The sequence below is a fragment of the Musca autumnalis genome, unplaced genomic scaffold (assembly GCF_047663935.1).
Source record: "Musca autumnalis isolate F117 unplaced genomic scaffold, ASM4766393v1 scaffold_5, whole genome shotgun sequence".
NCBI classification, from domain to species: Eukaryota; Metazoa; Arthropoda; class Insecta; order Diptera; family Muscidae; genus Musca; species Musca autumnalis.
Window position 1 is genome coordinate 47,124,797 of NW_027412088.1, and position 19,603 is coordinate 47,144,399.

Consider the following 19,603-nt stretch of genomic DNA (forward strand, 5'->3'; position numbering starts at 1 on the left):
CAATGACCACAGAGTCAGAGAGCTGACACTGGAAGTTAACAGGCTGGTCGGCGAGCATAAGCGGAACAAGTGGTTAAATCATCTGAAGAGTTGCAACATTGGAGCCGGTATAGGTGAATTGTGGGCAACGGTTAAGTCACTCTCGAACCCTGGAGGAACGGAAGATAGGACCTCAGTCACGTTTGGCGACGTTACGTTGACTGACCTGAAGAGGTGCGCAAGTTATTTTAATCGACAGTTTGTCGAGCACCCCTTGAGTGACAGGGAGAAGAGAAGAGTATTACGTCGCATCAGATCTCTTCCTGCCGCAGATGAACCACCGCAGTTTACAATGGATGATGTTGCGAATGTCATCAGGAACGCTAAATCATCCAAAGCGTTGGGCCATGATGGAATCTCCATGGTGATTCTGAAGCAGCTGGATGAGCCGGGTGTGGAATATCTTACTAAAGTTCTCAACTTGTCGCTATCCACCCTCATTGTTGCCAAAGTCTGGAAAATGGGCAGGGTGGTCCCACTACGGAAGCCCGGCAAAGATGCCAGCAAAAGTGAATCGTACAGGCCGATTTCGCTTTTGTCGCCCGTAGCAAAGACCCTTGAGGCATTAGTCCTCCCCAGTATCAGAAATACCTATCAAGTTGCCGATCATCAGCATGGATTCCGTAAGCAGCACAGCACGACAACTGCACGCTATTACCACACATATTTGTCCAGGACTCAACCAAAGACGGCCGTGCGATAGAACAGTGATGGTGGCGCTTGACTTATCAAAAGCCTTTGATACGATCAGGCACTCCACGCTGTTTGAGGTCATTGAGCAGACAACCCTCCGGGCAAGCTTGAAACATTGGATAGTCAATTATATGTGTGGACGCCAGTCGTACGTGGAATTCAGGATAAAGAAGTCCAAACCCCGTAGAGTGAAACAGGGAGTTCCCCAAGGTGGGGTGATATCTCCGGAACTGTTAAACCTCTACCTCTCCTGTATTCCGCCCCTCCAGACGGCATCGAGATCGTAACGTATGCGGATGATTGCACGATCCTGGCGTCGGGTACCCATCCTGATGACATCTGTGAGAGACTGAACAACTATTTAACCGATCTTACCACCTTTTTCCATTCGAGGAATATGCAGATTTCCGCCACAAAATCAACAGTCACTCTGTCCGCCACAAAAACCAACAGCCACTCTGTTCACCACATGGACAGCGCAGTTTGGAAGAGAATTGAATGTCGTGGTCGACGGTAGCAGAATTCCGACCACAAACTGCCCCAAAAATGTTAGGGGTCACATTCGACACTACTTTCACGTCGTGCGCGCACGCCACAGCTATCTGCGACAAACTGAAAAGTAGGAACAAGGTCCTCAAGTCCCTAGACGGCAGCACTTGGGGTGCAGATAAAGAAACCTTGTTGACCACATGTAACGCGATAGGTCGGTCTGTGGTTAGCTATGCGGCGCCAGTCTGGTCCCCGAGATTATGTGATACGAATTGGAAAAAGATTCAAACTTGCCAGAATGCCGCCCTGAGAACAGCAACAGGGTGCCTCCTCAAATCTTCAGTGGACCATCTACATGAGGAGGCAAAGATTCTTCCAGTAAAGCAACACAATGAGATGCTTTCGTTGCTTGGATGTTACCGTGTGAGCCATCCCAATCACCATGTTGTGGGTAGGCCCGACACATTCAGGCAGATCAGGAAGGATATCCATGCTCTAGAGCAGTGTCGACCAAGAAGAGCGAAGACAAAAATGTGAATGTATTAAAAACTTTGGCACTTTATGACAGTGTGTTAGTGATTTTGTATGGACGCCAGCTACAAAACAAAAACAAATCATAACATTGGCTCTCTCATGCACGCTCTTTCTTTGCGTTCGGGTCGTGTGTGTGTGATTTGCCGAAAAACTTCGTAATCTCAACAATACCAACGAACGGCACTGCTCTAGAGGGTGAGGTCCAACGATACTGGAGAGAACCCCTAGATCAACAAGCACACCAAGCAGGTTTAAATAGTATTCACACGGATGCAGTTGCCAAAGCCTTAAGCAATTATAGTGTGAACTAGCAAATGCCCGCTACTTCGTATGCGGAAAGGGAACAAAATATATATAAACAATATTTAATACGGGAATGGTGAATACTGGAGATTCTGTTGTACTAAGACCTATTTTTATTACCAATATTTTTTTTTTGATAGTAGTCAGAATTTACAAAAAAAAAAAAAAAAAAAAATCTGCCGTATCGCATCACTACACAACTACCATATTTCGGATTTCCAAAACTACGTATCATATTGCAAATTTCAGATTTGACTCCTGGTTTTAACCCTTCACACTTCCAGTACGAATTTCCAAACACTAAACGTTATCTCACCCCTTCACAACAACAATCACGCACATTTACAATGCTTTAGCGGTTTCGCCCACAACCCTAATAGGTCCATTAAATTTTCGGCATTCAAAATGGCCATAAAAATCCACGTTTTTGTATATATCCATATAACGTACCTCTCGACTTAGAGTATTTTAAAAGAAGAACAAATCTATATTGTCCAATTTTCTTTAAATTTGGACCTTGAATACTCAGAGGATATAAAAGTTTAAATTAAAAAATGTCCACTTCAATCTACGTTTATTAGAAGAGATATTTTGAAGATTTAGAGTATTTTGAAGAACTTCTGCTCATTTTCCAACCGAAATTCGGAATTTGTGGCATGAAAGGTTAGAACATTTTTTTTACAAAAAATTGTACTTAATGTGCACGGGTATGTCAACCGTATATAACCGAAAATTTTTTGGAGGCATTTCAATTTAGGCTTTTTTTTATCAGGGTGTAAATAACTTCTAGTTAACAAAATTGTCGCATTGGACCACGTTTTCAAATTAACATACCAAAGCGGTCAGAACAAAAAAACATTTTTGAAAAGATACTTCACGTTTGACTACTTAATATCAGTACATTATTTATTAACGCCTTGGCGTTAACATCAAATCAATGGAACAATATTCAGGACAATTTTTCAAACTCAGAACTTTGTCTCAAATTTTAGAGTGATCTTCACAACAAATATTTTCCATTTCGTATTTTTTTGTACAAATAGCGTATTTCCAAATTATATAATCCCAGCTTTGTTAGGAACATCCCAACCAAATTTAGTAACTTAACTGTTTACACAATACCAAAAAGGTTTTGGTACCAACATGATACCAAACTTTTCGTACACATAGGTAAACGTTTCAAAAATTACTTCATTATATTCCAGTTTTATCTGTTCCCCTGAAACCCATTATAGTACTATTTAGTACTATTTGCATAAATAAGTACGACTTTTCAAAACCTCCTCCCTAAATCCACTCTAAACACCAATTGCTAATCTAATACCGAATTTCAAAATTCCACTTCAAACCTTTACAAAATCACAAATTGTACAAAATTCTATACCATATAGCAAATACAAAAAGGTACCAAATTTTGTACCATTAGGCACTTTTCGTACACGATTTTCCAAAATGTAGTTTCACATCTCAGCTCTATCCGTTCACCTAAACCCAATTTATAGCCAATGTAGTTCCATTTAGCACTTTTCCATAAGTACGAATTTCTAAAACTACCTCAATCCTACACTTCAACAGTAATCTGTTCACGCAAATACAAATTGTAGCGAATTCCGTACCATTTAGTACTGCTTCGTGCACATTAGTACAATTTGCTAGAGCTACCTCCATATCTCAATTCTATATTCCAACAGTAATCTTAATTCCAAATTTCAGGATTCCAGCTCTATTCGTTCACCCAAAACCAAATTGTACTAAATTTAGTACCATTTATTACTTTTCGTTCCGTGCGGAGTTAATTTTTTTTCTTCCTTTTTTTCTCTCCCATCGGACGCCTCCCCAGGTGGTGGATAGGGGAACGCTCATCAGATATGGCGGGTACCGCAGAAATAAAATATGCGGGGCGAACCAAAAGAAAAAAAATGGAAAATGGCAGCGTCTGACCAAAGGATTGGCGGCAGCAAACAGCGTCTGAACTCCAGGAGGAGCGGCTGAATACGGAGACGGAAAACTCTAAACCCTTCAGAAGGCCTCGGCAAACCACTGAAGTATAATGCCTAGAAAAATCATACAATTACAATGAATACAGAAAATAACCTACGGCCCTCAGTCTCCGGCAATCAGAGGGTGCTAAGAATCCCCGGAGGTAAAACCAAAACCAGACTTAGAATAGGAACTTGGAATGTGAGAAGTCTTTATGAGCTTGGAAAACTAGACAACACCATAAGCGAAATGGGAAGACTACAAATCGATATTCTGGGTATCAGTGAAACGTGGTGGGTGGAGGATGCGGAATTTATTTCCCAGAACGTAAAAATTTATCATTCCGGAAATAGAGAGGGAATTCATAGAAAGGGCGTTGCTATTATAGTAAAAAGCCACATAGCGACCTGTGTCACTGGATATGTTCCAATTTCTGATAGGGCGATGATGATAAAAATATCTGCAAAACCAATAAACATGAACATAATACAAGTATATGCACCTACAAGTGATAGCGATAATGATGAATTGGAAAAGTTTTATTACGACGTTGAAAATTTATTAAAGATGACAAAACCACACGATATTACAATAATCCAGGGAGATTTTAATGCTAAAGTTGGGCAAGAAGAAACAATCGGAATCACCGGAAAATTTGGCTTAGGACAACGGAATGAAAGAGGAGAACGACTAATACAATTCTGTCAAGAACACAGTTTTAAGGTTGCTAATACTATGTTTCGCCTCCATCCAAGACGACTTTACACCTGGAAATCGCCACAAGACAATAACAGAAACATTGTTAGAAACCAAATTGACTACATTTTAATAAATAGGCGATATTCCTCCTGCATAAATAAATGTTCTACGTATCCAGGAGCTGATGTTCCCTCGGACCATAATCTTCTGTTAGGGAAATTACAGATAAAGCTAACTACTATCCGAAAGAAAACACCAAAGCGAAGAGTTAACATTCAAAAATTAAACGATCCTTCCACTAAACAATCCATGAAAGATCACCTTAATGCAGGACTACAACATATTGATGGAGATGATGTCGAGACCTTATGGAACAATGTAAAAAATTCCATAAATACTATAACCAGCAATATCCTTGGAACCACAACATCTAAAAGAGAGGACACATGGATGACCGACGAGATACGCGCACTTCGCATAGAAAGGAGCAAACATAAGAATTCAAACTATGAAAGATATTGGGAAATTAATCAAGAAATAAAAGTCGCAACTCGTGCCGCAAAAAATGCGCAATTAAACAAACAGTGCCAGGAAATTGAAAGACTCCAAATCTTACATGACGATTTCAATCTCCACAAAAAGTTAAAAGAGGCATCTGGAATATATTCAAAAAGATCATCTACATTTATTTTCGATGAGAATAATACAGCCATATATGAAACTGCAGAAAAGAAAAAACACTGGGAAAAATATGTTAGAAGTCTGTTCACAGATACCGCAAGAACCGAAATGCATAGCACTGATGGAGAAGCCAATTTTGGGGGAAGACGCATTACAGAAAGCGAATTAGATGTGGCCATAAATTCAATGAAAAACAACAAAGCTACCGGGCCGGATGAAGTCCCATCTGAATTACTTAAATTACTAGATGGAAGAAATACACAACTATTGTTGAAGTTATACAACCAAATTTATGAAACAGGACAATACCCTCAAGATTGGCTAAAATCTACGTTTATTATGATTCCCAAGAAAAACAATGCGAAGACGTGCGGAGATTATAGATTGATAAGCCTTATGAGTCATGCCCTAAAAATATTTTTAAAGATAATACATAGGCGCATATACCCAATATGTGAAGCACATATGGGGAAAACGCAATTTGGTTTCAAGGAAGGCATGGGAACTCGAGAGGCCCTACTTAGTTTGAATGTACTCATACAAAACTGCCGCGATGTACAAAAAGATGTCTACGTATGTTTTGTCGACTACGAAAAGGCATTCGACACGGTCAACCACCACAAATTAATGGAAATTTTGATTTCAATTGGGTTAGAGGATAGCGACATAAAATGCATCAGAAACCTATACTGGCAACAGACCGCAAACATTCAAGTAGATGGTGAAATTACTGGAAATGTTCCAATTTCAAAAGGTGTAAGGCAGGGGTGCATACTATCGCCCCTTCTGTTTAATCTGTACTCTCAAAAAATATTTGAGGAGTCAATATGTGGGAAAAATATCGGAATAAGAATAAACAACACAATTATAAACAATATTCGTTATGCTGACGACACCACCCTAATTGCAAGCAGCCTCGCAGGACTACAAAAACTAATAGATGCTCTTGAACATGCAAGTACGTCATATGCCTTAAAAATTAATATAAAAAAGACAAAGTTCATGATTATAAGTAGAAGAGGCGTCGAATCCAACACTCTTTTAAGCATCAATGGTACTCCAATAGAAAGAGTCTCAACATTCAAATACCTCGGAGTTCAAATTAATGAAAACTGGGATCCATCAATGGAAATAAAATGTCGAATTGAAATGGCAAGAAACTCTTTTTTTAAGTATCGAAAAATATTAACGAGCCATGACATAACCCTGGAAACAAAAAAACGATTTGTTAAATGCTACATATGGTCAGTACTATTATACTCGGCAGAAACATGGACACTAAAAGCAGCAGACGAGAGAAGACTGCACTCGTTTGAGATTTGGATATACCGACGGATCTTAAAGATATCCTGGATAGATCACATTTCAAATAATGAAGTACTGAGGCGAATGAATACCGAAAGTCAAATGATCAGAATGATAAAAACGAGAAAAACTGCTTATTTGGGACATCTTATGAGAAACAGAAAATATAATCTCCTCCAAGATATCATAAGATCCAAAATAGAAGGACGCCGTCCGAGAGGGAGACGAGAAATAACATGGATCAAAAACATTCAGGAATGGACAGGACACCAAGATGAAACAAGCCTTTTAAGCGCCGCCAGAAATAGAGATCTAGCTATAATTGAATGAAATATTTTTTTTTTATTTTATTATACATATACAATCAAACAACCCTGTAATAATCAACATTGTATGATCGCTAATATCCGAATACGGATTTGCAAATAAAGAAGAAGATTACTTTTCGTACACTTATAGTTCGAATTTCCAAAAACATTTCCTTTTTACTCTCCATCAGTGACCTTAATTCCAAATGTCTGTATTCCAGCTCAATCCGTTCACCCAAATCAAAATTGTACCAAATTTAGTACCATTTAGTTTGAATTTCCAAAAACCTTTCATTGTTACTCTTCATTAGTGACCCTCATTGCAAATGTTTGTATTCCAGCTCTATCCGCTCACCCAAATCCAAATTGTACTATATTTAGTACCATTTAGTACTTTTCCTATACTTTTAATTCGAATTCCCAAAAAACGTTCTTTTTACTCTCCATCAGTGACCTTAATTCCACATTTCAGAATTCCAGCTCTATTCGTTCACCCAAACCCAAATTGTACTAAATTTAGTACCATTTAGTACTTTTCGTGCATTTATGGTTCGAATTCCAAAAACCTTTAATTTTTACTCTTCATCAGTGATCCTCATTCCAAATTTCAGGATTCTAGCCCTATCCGGTCACCCAAATCCAAATTGTACTAAATTTAGTACCATTTAGTACTTTTCGTGCATTTATGGTTCGAATTTCCAAAAACCTTTTTTTGTTACTCTCCATCAGTGACCTTAATTCCAAATGTCTGTATTCCAGCTCAATCCGTTCACCCAAATCAAAATTGTACCAAATTTAGTACCATTTAGTTTGAATTTCCAAAAACCTTTCATTGTTACTCTTCATTAGTGACCCTCATTCCAAATGTTTGTATTCCAGCTCTATCCGCTCACCCAAATCCAAATTGTACTATATTTAGTACCATTTAGTACTTTTCCTATACTTTTAATTCGAATTCCCAAAAAACTTTCTTTTTTACTCTCCATCAGTGACCTTAATTCCACATTTCAGAATTCCAGCTCTATTCGTTCACCCAAACCCAAATTGTACTAAATTTAGTACCATTTATTATTTCGTACACTTATAGTTCGAATTCCAAAAACCTTTAATTTTTACTCTTCATCAGTGATCCTCATTCCAAATTTCAGGATTCCAGCCCTATCCGGTCACCCAAATCCAAATTGTACTAAATTTAGTACCATTTAGTACTTTTCGTGCATTTATGGTTCGAATTTCCAAAAACCTTTTTTTGTTACTCTCCATCAGTGACCTTAATTCCAAATGTCTGTATTCCAGCTCAATCCGTTCACCCAAATCAAAATTGTACCAAATTTAGTACCATTTAGTTTGAATTTCCAAAAACCTTTCATTGTTACTCTTCATTAGTGACCCTCATTCCAAATGTTTGTATTCCAGCTCTATCCGCTCACCCAAATCCAAATTGTACTATATTTAGTACCATTTAGTACTTTTCCTATACTTTTAATTCGAATTCCCAAAAAACTTTCTTTTTTACTCTCCATCAGTGACCTTAATTCCACATTTCAGAATTCCAGCTCTATTCGTTCACCCAAACCCAAATTGTACTAAATTTAGTACCATTTATTATTTCGTACACTTATAGTTCGAATTCCAAAAACCTTTAATTTTTACTCTTCATCAGTGATCCTCATTCCAAATTTCAGGATTCCAGCCCTATCCGGTCACCCAAATCCAAATTGTACTAAATTTAGTACCATTTAGTACTTTTCGTGCATTTATGGTTCGAATTTCCAAAAACCTTTTTTTGTTACTCTCCATCAGTGACCTTAATTCCAAATGTCTGTATTCCAGCTCAATCCGTTCACCCAAATCAAAATTGTACCAAATTTAGTACCATTTAGTTTGAATTTCCAAAAACCTTTCATTGTTACTCTTCATTAGTGACCCTCATTCCAAATGTTTGTATTCCAGCTCTATCCGCTCACCCAAATCCAAATTGTACTATATTTAGTACCATTTAGTACTTTTCCTATACTTTTAATTCGAATTCCCAAAAAACTTTCTTTTTTACTCTCCATCAGTGACCTTAATTCCACATTTCAGAATTCCAGCTCTATTCGTTCACCCAAACCCAAATTGTACTAAATTTAGTACCATTTATTATTTCGTACACTTATAGTTCGAATTCCAAAAACCTTTAATTTTTACTCTTCATCAGTGATCCTCATTCCAAATTTCAGGATTCCAGCCCTATCCGGTCACCCAAATCCAAATTGTACTAAATTTAGTACCATTTAGTACTTTTCGTGCATTTATGGTTCGAATTTCCAAAAACCTTTTTTTGTTACTCTCCACAATTGACCCTAATTTCAAATTTCAGTATTCCAGCTCTATCCGTTCACATATCCAAATTGTAATAAATTTAGTACCATTTAGTACATTTCGTACCCTTGTAGTTCGAATTTCCAAAAACCCTTTGGTACATCTTTCTAACTCTCCATCAGTGACCCTCATTCTAAATTTCAGAGTTCTAGCTGTTACCGTTTGCCTAATACAAAGGGTACCATATTTAGTACCTTTTAGTACTTTTCGTACCCTTCCAGTTCGAATTTCGAAAAATCCAGCCTTATCTCACCCCTACACACCAACAGCAACCCACACTAAAAATTTCAAGTTTCTTGCTTCAGCCGTTTCGTCTGGGCGTTGATGAATCAGTCAGTCAATCAGTCAGTCAGTCAGTCACTCACCTCACTACTCTTTTATATATATAGATAAAGTCCTCGAAATACATCCCCCATCTATTGCAGCTGAGGAGCGTCAGAATTTCATGACATCCACTACAGCTGCAAAAACGAAAATCCTTAAACGTTCTGCGTTTTGAAGATAAAAACAAAAGTTATTCGTCATTTATTGTAGTGTAAGGGGGTTTTCTTTCGTAAGTTAAACAACGTCCAAAGAGTGGTACCAATACTAATAACCGGTGCGATGAAGAACACTGCACAGGCAGACCTCAATGTACTACTTGATTTCCACTGCACTATGGCTCAAGAAGCTAAATTCATGGCGCAGTTCCGTATATCGTTACGCCTCGATTTTACGGTGATCAGAATTACCAATGGGCTTTACAATGGATGATGTTGCGAATATCATCAGGTACGCCAAATCATCCAAAGTGTTGGGTTCTGATGGAATCTCCATGGTAATGCTGAAACAGCTGGATGTGCCGGGAGTCGAGTATCTCCTGAAAGTTCTTAATATGTCGCTAGACAGCCTCATCGAGCAGAGCGGTCTTGCTACTGAAGCCAGGCAAGGATGCCATCAAAGGTGAATCGTACAGACCGATTTCGCTTTTGTCGCTCGTAGCAAAGACCCTTGAAGCTTTAATCCTCCTCAGCGTCAGAAATAGCTGTCCAGTTGCCGATCATCAGCATTAGTAAGCAGCACAGCACAACAACACACATATTAGTCGAGGACTCAAACAGAGCAAGCCGTGTGATAGAACAGCAATGGTGGGGCTTGACTTATCAAAAGCCTTTGGCAGTATGTCAAGCACTCCACGCTGCTTGATGACATCGAGCTGACAACCAACCCTCCGGCCAAGTTTGGATCGTTGGGACGATTTGGGCCGTACTTTGCAAATTTCTACCAGACATAGATGAGTTTCCACCATGGACTCTGTCCGTCCACTCCTTCGGGTACCTCCCACACAAAATTTCGGAAAAGTTCAGTTTAGGACATGCTCTCGAATTGCTTTGATTTTTGTTGTAACAACTTGTATTCGCTGCCCCCATTACAACGGTAAAAGTTTTATCTAGGGCAAGTCCATACTTTTAAAAGCCCCTGTGGCTCCATGTGTAGTGGTTGGAGCGCACGATAACTCTCGAACGGATCACCCAATTCTGGCCAAAATTTAACGTTCATAATATTTTGTCCAAACTTAGTTTACGTTCCAAGATATACCATATCGGTACATTTATTTAGGTACTTCCCCCACACTTCAAACCTTTTCGGTAAAATGGTGCGCACGATAACTCTCGGAGGCAGTTGCCAATCTGGTTCATTTTTTTTGCGGGACATAGATTAGGTTCGAATATGGATTATGATATCGAATATTGACTATGGACATCTTGGTAAGAGGGTATATTTACTTTTAAGGTTTTAAGGTTATTTCTTAGAACACCTTTTGAAAATTTATTTTGAAATACGTACACGTAAATACTCGTATTGTATCGCCCCATTTAAAAATCATATAATGTTACAATCTTCGTTTCAGAATAAAACAATAAACCCTAAACCAAATCAGAAAACAAACAATGGCTAATAATTTTGCAAACATGGAGTGAATACCAGCAGATTTCAAGCAACAACCCAGCAGGGTTGCATACATACACACATACAGTCGGTAAATTACGAAACACTGTCCAATTGTCAAGAATAACAAAACAATGAAATGTTTTCCTGGCAATTTTATTAAGGGTGGTCGAGAAAGGTATACGGAGATATTTAAGCGAAAAAAAAAAATAACGGACAAATTTTGCAAACAAATTTCAAAATAAAAATGCAGGAAATGTTGTAACCCTCCTTTTTCATACAGTTGAGGTATGAAAGTTAAACGAAATGAAATGGAGGATTCAGCAAAAATGCAAATGAGTAATAATTTGTAAGGAGATTTTCAAAATTGTAGCAACTTCTACGAATGAATGTATCCGTATTCCGATTAGAAGTGAGAATCAAATTTTGTCATCAACCGTGTCTGTGGGCTTAGTCTGTTCTATTTTTCAACATTATTTTTCAGACTCCCTCGTATTAACATGTGCCATATTCATCTAAGCCACACACAAATTATTCATCAATCGATTAAGGTGTGCTTGGAATAACTTGGACTCATGGAATAGATCTAAATAACAACTGTCATAAGACAATGAATGGGATTCTATGAAATAATTGTACGTACGTCGTCTTATTAAACAACGTTTTATTCTCTATTCAATCTTAATTGAGTTCTATTTTTTTCATTCTCTTAATATTATCAAGATGAATGGACAGACAGATCATCGGACAATCAGACTCTAATACATTGACTGTTGTGGAATGATTCATAGTGTCCACCACCATTAGAGACAATCAAATTCTGGCACATGAACGATAGATGGCTTTACAAAAGGAAATACTATGGACAGCTAGAAGGAATGCGGTACGTGAGCGCACACCAGAAATGTTCTCGATAGGTGTTGGACATGAACAAGAAAATGAATATCACGACTCTAGAAAAGTTTTACAAAACAACAATGGCAAGACAAGACAATAATAAAATTAAAATAATCAATTAGTTACAGCGTTTGTTGGCTCCCCTTGTGTTGTTCTTTTCTCTCCCTCTTTCGCTCTGTATGATGATTTTCAGCATCAATTATTTGCCATTACATGGTTACGAGGTAAAGACTAATGGGAAGAATACCATCATAAATTATTTTAAAGATTGAACATGGCCATGACCATTAGAGTCTCGAAACGAAAAACTAAGTTCTAGTAAAGTGTTCTCTTGAACGGGTGATCACAATGACCAGCATAACCGCACGGTATGAGCTGAAAATGAATATTGTCAGAACAATCATATATAATAGTGACACAAAACAGTCATCATTTATGAGAGACTATCAGAACCATGATCGTGGGGTTGAAAGAATATTTTTGATCGAAGTTTTTTGTGATTATTTTCGAGACTATCATAGTCATGATCTTGGGGTTTTCAGAATATTTTTGAGAGATTATCAGGGCCACGATAGTGACGGTTTAAGAATATTTTTGAGAGACTATCAGAGGCATGATCGTGGGGTTTTAAGAATATTTTTGTGGGACTATTAGAGCAGTGATAGTGACATAAAAATAATATTTTTGTGGCTGTATCATATCCATCGTCGAGGAATATTAATACTATTTTTGTGGGATTATCAGAGCCATGGTCGTTAGGTTTTAAGAACATTTTTGTGAGACTATCAGGGCCATGATCGTGGAATTCTAAGAATATTTTTGTGGGACTACCAGAGGCATGAACATGAAGTTTTGTGAATATTATTGATTATTATTATAAAATATTTATTTAAAAAATATTTTCTAGAGAGTCATGATCGTGGGGTTTTAAAAAATATTTTCTAGAGAGTCATGATCGTGGGTTTTTAAAAAATATTTTCTAGAGAGTCATGATCGTGGGGTTTTAAAAAATATTTTCTAGAGAGTCATGATTGTGGGTCTTTAAAAAATATTTTCTAGAGAGTCATGATCGTGGGTTTTTAAAAAATATTTTCTAGAGAGTCATTATCGTGGGTTTTTAAAAAATATTTTCTAGAGAGTCACGATATGTTTTAAAAATATTTTCTAGAGAGTCATGATAGTGGGTTTTTTAAAAATATTTTCGAGAGAGTCATTCATGATCGTGGGTTTTTTAAAAATATTTTCTAGAGAGTCATGATCGTGGGTTTTTAAAAAATATTTTCTAGAGAGTCATGATCGTGGGTTTTTGAAAAATATTTTCTAGAGAGTCATGATCGTGGGTTTTTAAAAAATATTTTCTAGAGAGTCATGATCGTGGGTTTTTAAAAAATATTTTCTAGAGAGTCATGATCGTGGTTTTTTAAAAAATATTTTCTAGAGAGTCATGATCGTGGTTTTTTAAAAAATATTTTCTAGAGAGTCATGATCGTGGGTTTCTAAAAAATATTTTCTAGAGAGTCATGATCGTGGGTTTTTAAAAAATATTTTCTAGAGAGTCATGATCGTGGGTTTTTAAAAAATATTTTCTAAAGAGTCATGATCGTGGTTTTTTTAAAAATATTTTCTAGAGAGTCATGATCGTGGGTTTTAAAAAAAAAAATCTAGAGAGTCATGATCGTGGGTTTTTAAAAAATATTTTCTAGAGAGTCATGATCGTGGTTTTTTAAAAAATATTTTCTAGAGAGTCATGATCGTGGTTTTTTAAAAAATATTTTCTAGAGAGTCATGATCGTGGGTTTTTAAAAAATGTTTTCTAGAGAGTCATGATCGTGGGGTTTTAAAAAAATATTTTCCAGAGAGTCATGATCGTGGGTTTTTAAAAAATATTTTATAGAAAGTCATGATCGTGGGTTTTTAAAAAATGTTTTCTAGAGAGTCATGATCGTGGGTTTTTAAAAAATATTTTCTAGAGAGTCATGATCGTGGGTTTTTAAAAAATATTTTCTAGAGAGTCATGATCGTGGGGTTTTAAAAAATATTTTCTAGAGAGTCATGATAGTGGGTTTTTAAAAAATATTTTCTAGAGAGTCATGATCGTGGGTTTTTAAAAAATATTTTCTAGAGAGTCATGATCGTGGGTTTTTAAATAATATTTTTTAGAGAGTCATGATCATGGGTTTATAAAAAATATTTTCTAGAGAGTCATGATCGTGGGTTTTTAAAAAATATTTTCTAGAGAGTCATGATCGTAGGTTTTTAAAAATATTTTCTAGAGAGTCATGATCGTGGGTTTTTAAAAAATATTTTCTAGAGAGTCATGATCGTTGGTTTTTAAAAAATATTTTCTAGAGAGTCATGATCGTGGGTTTTTAAAAAATATTTTCTAGAGAGTCATGATCGTGGGTTTTTAAAAAATATTTTCTAGAGAGTCATGATCGTGGGTTTTTAAAAAATATTTTCTAGAGAGTCATGATCGTGGGTTTTTAAAAAATATTTTCTAGAGAGTCATGATCGTGGGTTTTTAAAAAATATTTTCTAGAGAGTCATGATAGTGGGTTTTTTAAAAATATTTTCGAGAGAGTCATTCATGATCGTGGGTTTTTTAAAAATATTTTCTAGAGAGTCATGATCGTGGGTTTTTAAAAAATATTTTCTAGAGAGTCATGATCGTGGTTTTTTAAAAAATATTTTCTATAGAGTCATGATCGTGGTTTTTTAAAAAATATTTTCTAGAGAGTCATGATCGTGGGTTTTTAAAAAATATTTTCTAGAGAGTCATGATCGTGGGTTTTTAAAAAATATTTTCTAGAGAGTCATGATCGTGGGTTTTTAAAAAATATTTTCTAGAAAGTCAAGATCGTGGGTTTTTAAAAAACATTTTCTAGAGAGTCATGATCGTGGGTTTTTAAAAAATATTTTCTAGAGAGTCATGATTGTGGGTTTTTAAAAAAATATTTTCTAGAGTCATGATCGTGGGTTTTTAAAAAATATTTTCTAGAGAGTCATGATCGTGGGTTTTTAACAAATATTTTCGAGAGAGTCATGATCGTGGGGTTTTTAATAAATATTTTCGAGAGAGTCATGATCGTGGGGTTTTTAAAAAATATTTTCGAGAGAGTCATGATCGTGGGGTTTTTAAAAAATATTTTCGATAGAGTCATGATCGTGGGTTTTTAAAAAATATTTTCTAGAGAGTCATGATCGTGGGTTTTTAAAAAATATTTTCTAGAGAGTCATGATCGTGGGTTTTTAAAAAATATTTTCTAGAGAGTCATGATCGTGGGTTTTTAAAAAATATTTTATAGAGAGTCATGATCGTGGATTTTTAAAAAATATTTTCTAGAGAGTCATGATCGTGGGTTTTTAAAAAATATTTTCTAGAGAGTCATGATCGTGGGTTTTTAAAAAATATTTTATAGAGAGTCATGATCTTGGTTTTCTAAAAAAATTTTCTAGAGAGTCATGATCGTGGGGTTTTTCAAATAAAATCGTGATTTTTACTATTTTTTAGAGAGAAATGTCTAAAAATATTTATTATGATCGAGGGTTAAAAAAAAATATATATTGGTCATGACTTTGATTTTTTTAAATATACAACTGATTCATGATCATGTGTTTTTATAAAAAAATATTTATTAGAGAGTCATGATCGTGTTTTTTTTTTAATATTCGTTAGAGCGATCGTGGTTTTTTAAATAATATTGAAAATAATCGTGGTTTTTTTAATATATATTAAAGAGTTGTGATCGTGGGTTTTTTTAAAAAATATTTATTAGAGAGTCATGATCGTGGGTTTTAAAAAATATTTATTAGAGAGTCATGATCGTGGGGTTTAAAAAATATTTATTAGAGAGTCATGATCGTAGGGTTTTTTAAAAAATATTTATTAGAGAGTCATGATTTTGGGTTTGTTTTTTAAAAATATTCGTTAGAGAGTAATGATCGTGGGTTTTTTGAAAATAATATTGACACGTAAAAAAGTGTCAGTCTGCTTTGCCGACCGAGGTATATCCTCAGCCAATTTGAATTGAAGCTTTCATCCGCGGACAGATAGAATGTATTTAGCGTCTCTTCAGAATTTTGTGGTCCTTTTTCAACATTTGAACTTGCCGACAAAAATGTGGATTAGGAATTAACACAAATGTTGAACTTTTGTGGGGAGGTACCCTTAGGGAGGACCGATATGGGCCATTTTAGAAGTTAAACTAAATGTTGACAAAATATTAGGATATCCAAAGTTTGGACCAAATTGGTTGCACCATTCAAGTGATATCGTCCTAACATTTTAGTGGCATTTTTTAAATATTGGGGAGAAGTACCGGAAGTTGGGGACCGGTATTGCCCCATGAAACTAAGTTTGGATAAAAAATGACGAAGACCAAATGTTGCACCAAATCGGTAGAACAGTTCGAGAGCCACATATGGTGACATAGGGCTTTTTACACCTTTCGGGATGTTTTCCCAAGAAATATGGACCTGCTCCTGAAAAAACTTTTACCGTCGTAATAGAGGTAGCGAATGCAAATCGCTTCAACAAAAATCAAAGTGATTCGAGAGCAGGTCTTAAAGTGAACGTATCCGAAATTTTGTGTGGGAGGTACCCAAAGGAGTGCACAAATATAGTCCATATTCGAACCTGATCTATATCTGGTAGATATATATTATCGTGCGCATATTTTTTCCGAAGATTTTTGAATTTTTGTGAGGGAGGTACCTGAAGGAGTGGACCGACATGGTTTATCTTCGAACTTTAACTACGTTTGCACAAAATATTACGAAGTCCAAATTTTGGACCGAATTGGCAGATCCGTTCGAGATTTATCTTGCGCTCCAACCACTACACACGGTGTCATAGGGGTTTTTTGCAACTTTCAGGCTATTTTCTCAGGAAGTATGGGCTTGCCCCTTATGAAACTTGTACCGTCGTATGGGGGACAGCGAATACAAGTTGTTACAACAAAAATCAAAGCAATTCGAGAGCAGGCCCTAAACTGAACTTTTCCGAAATTTTGTGTGGGAGGTACCCGAAGGAGTGGACCGATTAAGTCCATATTTAAACTTCATCTAAGTCTGGTAGAACTTTCACGATGTACAAAGTGTGGGCCAAATCGGTTACTCCCTTCAAGAGTTATCGTGCGCACAAATGTTCCGAACATTTTCCAACTTTTGTGGGGGAGGTACCGGAATAAGTGGACCGATATAACCCATCTTCGAACTTAAACTAACTGGACAAAATATTACGAAAGCCAAATTTTGAACCGAATCGGTTGCTCCGTTTGAGAGTTATCGTGCGCACCAGCCAGACAGACAGACGGACGGACATTGCTCAATCGACCCCAAATTGTCTGAAACACATTTCGTCCAAACATACTTGGGATCTAAAACCATTATTACCCTCGTTAGCATAAATGCTGAGGGTATAAAAATAATAGTGGTTTTTTTATATTTATTAGTGAGTTGTGATCGTGAGTTTTTAACAAATATTTATTAGAGGTTCTTCAAAATATGTTCGAGAGTCATGACCGCGGTTTTTTTAATATTTTTGAAAGAGACATGACCGTTGTTGTCCTCGCCCCTATTACAGCGACATTTTGTGGAAAGTAATAACTCCATAAGAAAAGAAATAACTCCAAAATTACATCCATTTCCGAGATCAACTATGTCAATCGAGTCCTTCAGGTACCTTCTCCGAAAAAGTTCAACTCTTTTGCTCTTGAACCCAGTAAGGTCGGATAGTGTTGAAAATTTTAATAGCAGGCGTTTGTTGTGATCTTAAGCACAATATTATATGTATATCCTTTTTTCCTAGAGAAAGCCAATACTACCTTAGATATGGGCAATAATATTTATATTAATATAATGTAGGGTCGCTCCTTCATACACTTCTTGCACTAAAGTAATAGTAGCTTTTGTGGTCTTACTTAGTACATCACTCTACAACGATCCGAATGTTTCAAAAATCCCGTTCAAATTGTATTCCTGCAATATAAGGAGGATTATTGGTTTTTTGGAGTTGATTGGGTCTGTCATTGAAATGATTATAATGCCTACCACACCTACCTACCTTTTTTGCCATCTACGATCTGTGCATAGTACATTTAGATCCACCATTCCACTTCTTGTTTTTTTAGTCATAGGCTGAGGGTACTTAGCTGTTGGTAAGGCCGACAGATTCTTTTGTACATGTTTATTTTTTAAACTTCTCCGAATTATCTTACTTTGTGACACATACTTTTCAGCAGGACTGTACATTAATAACATTTTGAGCCAGGGATCATTTATTTCGAAAATGAAAGACAGCAAAAGTGTGACTACTTTTTGTTTATGATGATGCTGAGGGTTTCTGTTTTTCGTTCTTCTTCTCATTCCTTGTTCCCATTTGAAGATTTACCACATTTCAAACTCTAAAAAAAACTCCAAACAATAACTAAACAACAACAAAAGAGGAGGTTTGACAAAGCCTCTTGCTGGAAGATGGATGAACAAAATCTTGGAAGGTTCTTCTTTTGTAAGATATTGGATGCTGTTAATGTAGTAGTGGTCGTAGTCTCAGTAGTAGTTGTTTTTGTTGTTGGCTGTGTTTTCTTTCTTAAACGTGATAAATTTATATGGTGACGAGTCAGCAGTTTTACTTACCTGTGCGCATAAATGCAGCTGCTTAAAACTCAGGTGCTTCGAAGTGTAGGCTTAGCAAGCAGCACATTGAATTGTAGTTGTTGTTTTTGTAGTTTGTGTGCAGTGTTTTGCTTTTTGTTTGAAAATCTTACAGAATCATACGCTTGACTGAATATCGTACTGGGATTAGCATTAACATTCATAAATGTTTTTTTTTTGTTCGGTATAGCCATCTCTTTCTTAAAGTGTTTGTTGTTTTTGTAGCTGCTGCTGGTGTTTTTTTTTTTCACATTACTGCTGCAGTTTTTTTTGTCGGTTATTTGTTATTTAATGAGGAGTTTTTTGCAACTTAGCTGAAAATGACCATCTGTTGTTGTTGAAATTCAGAAATTTTTAAAGTCCGAATGAACTCAAAAAAAAAACGACAACTTCAGCAAAATAAAAAAACATTTCTCAAGAATGGAAATTTTAGTAGGCCATAAACACTGCAAAAAACAACAATATGTTGAAGTATGTCAGTGAACAGTGGTTATGAAAGGTTTTTGGAAGAGGTATTTGGAAATCACGTCCCATGACCAAAAATAATACTGAAAGACTATCAGAAGAAATTAAATTTAATAGTTTAGTTTAGGTTTAACGATGCGAAGCCATCAAAACAGCGACAACTTCTCTCGAAGGCCTTTAGTGTATTGTGTTTATCCAGAATATATGTATGTACCTACATATTTTTGATTTTATTGTTGTTCCTTAAAAATGATGGCATTTGG

General features: G+C 36.1%; 1 long non-coding RNA gene across 1 annotated transcript; it reads right to left on the reverse strand.

The window, feature by feature from the left end:
• Positions 1–17,693: 17,693 nt before the first annotated feature.
• On the reverse strand, positions 17,694–18,908 carry LOC141406375 (uncharacterized). The gene is made up of 3 exons (XR_012413375.1): positions 18,858–18,908; positions 18,286–18,625; positions 17,694–18,200 (listed from the first exon to the last, which is right to left on the reverse strand). It is a non-coding gene; the product is annotated as an uncharacterized lncRNA (long non-coding RNA).
• Between the last annotated feature and the right edge of the window lie 695 nt (positions 18,909–19,603).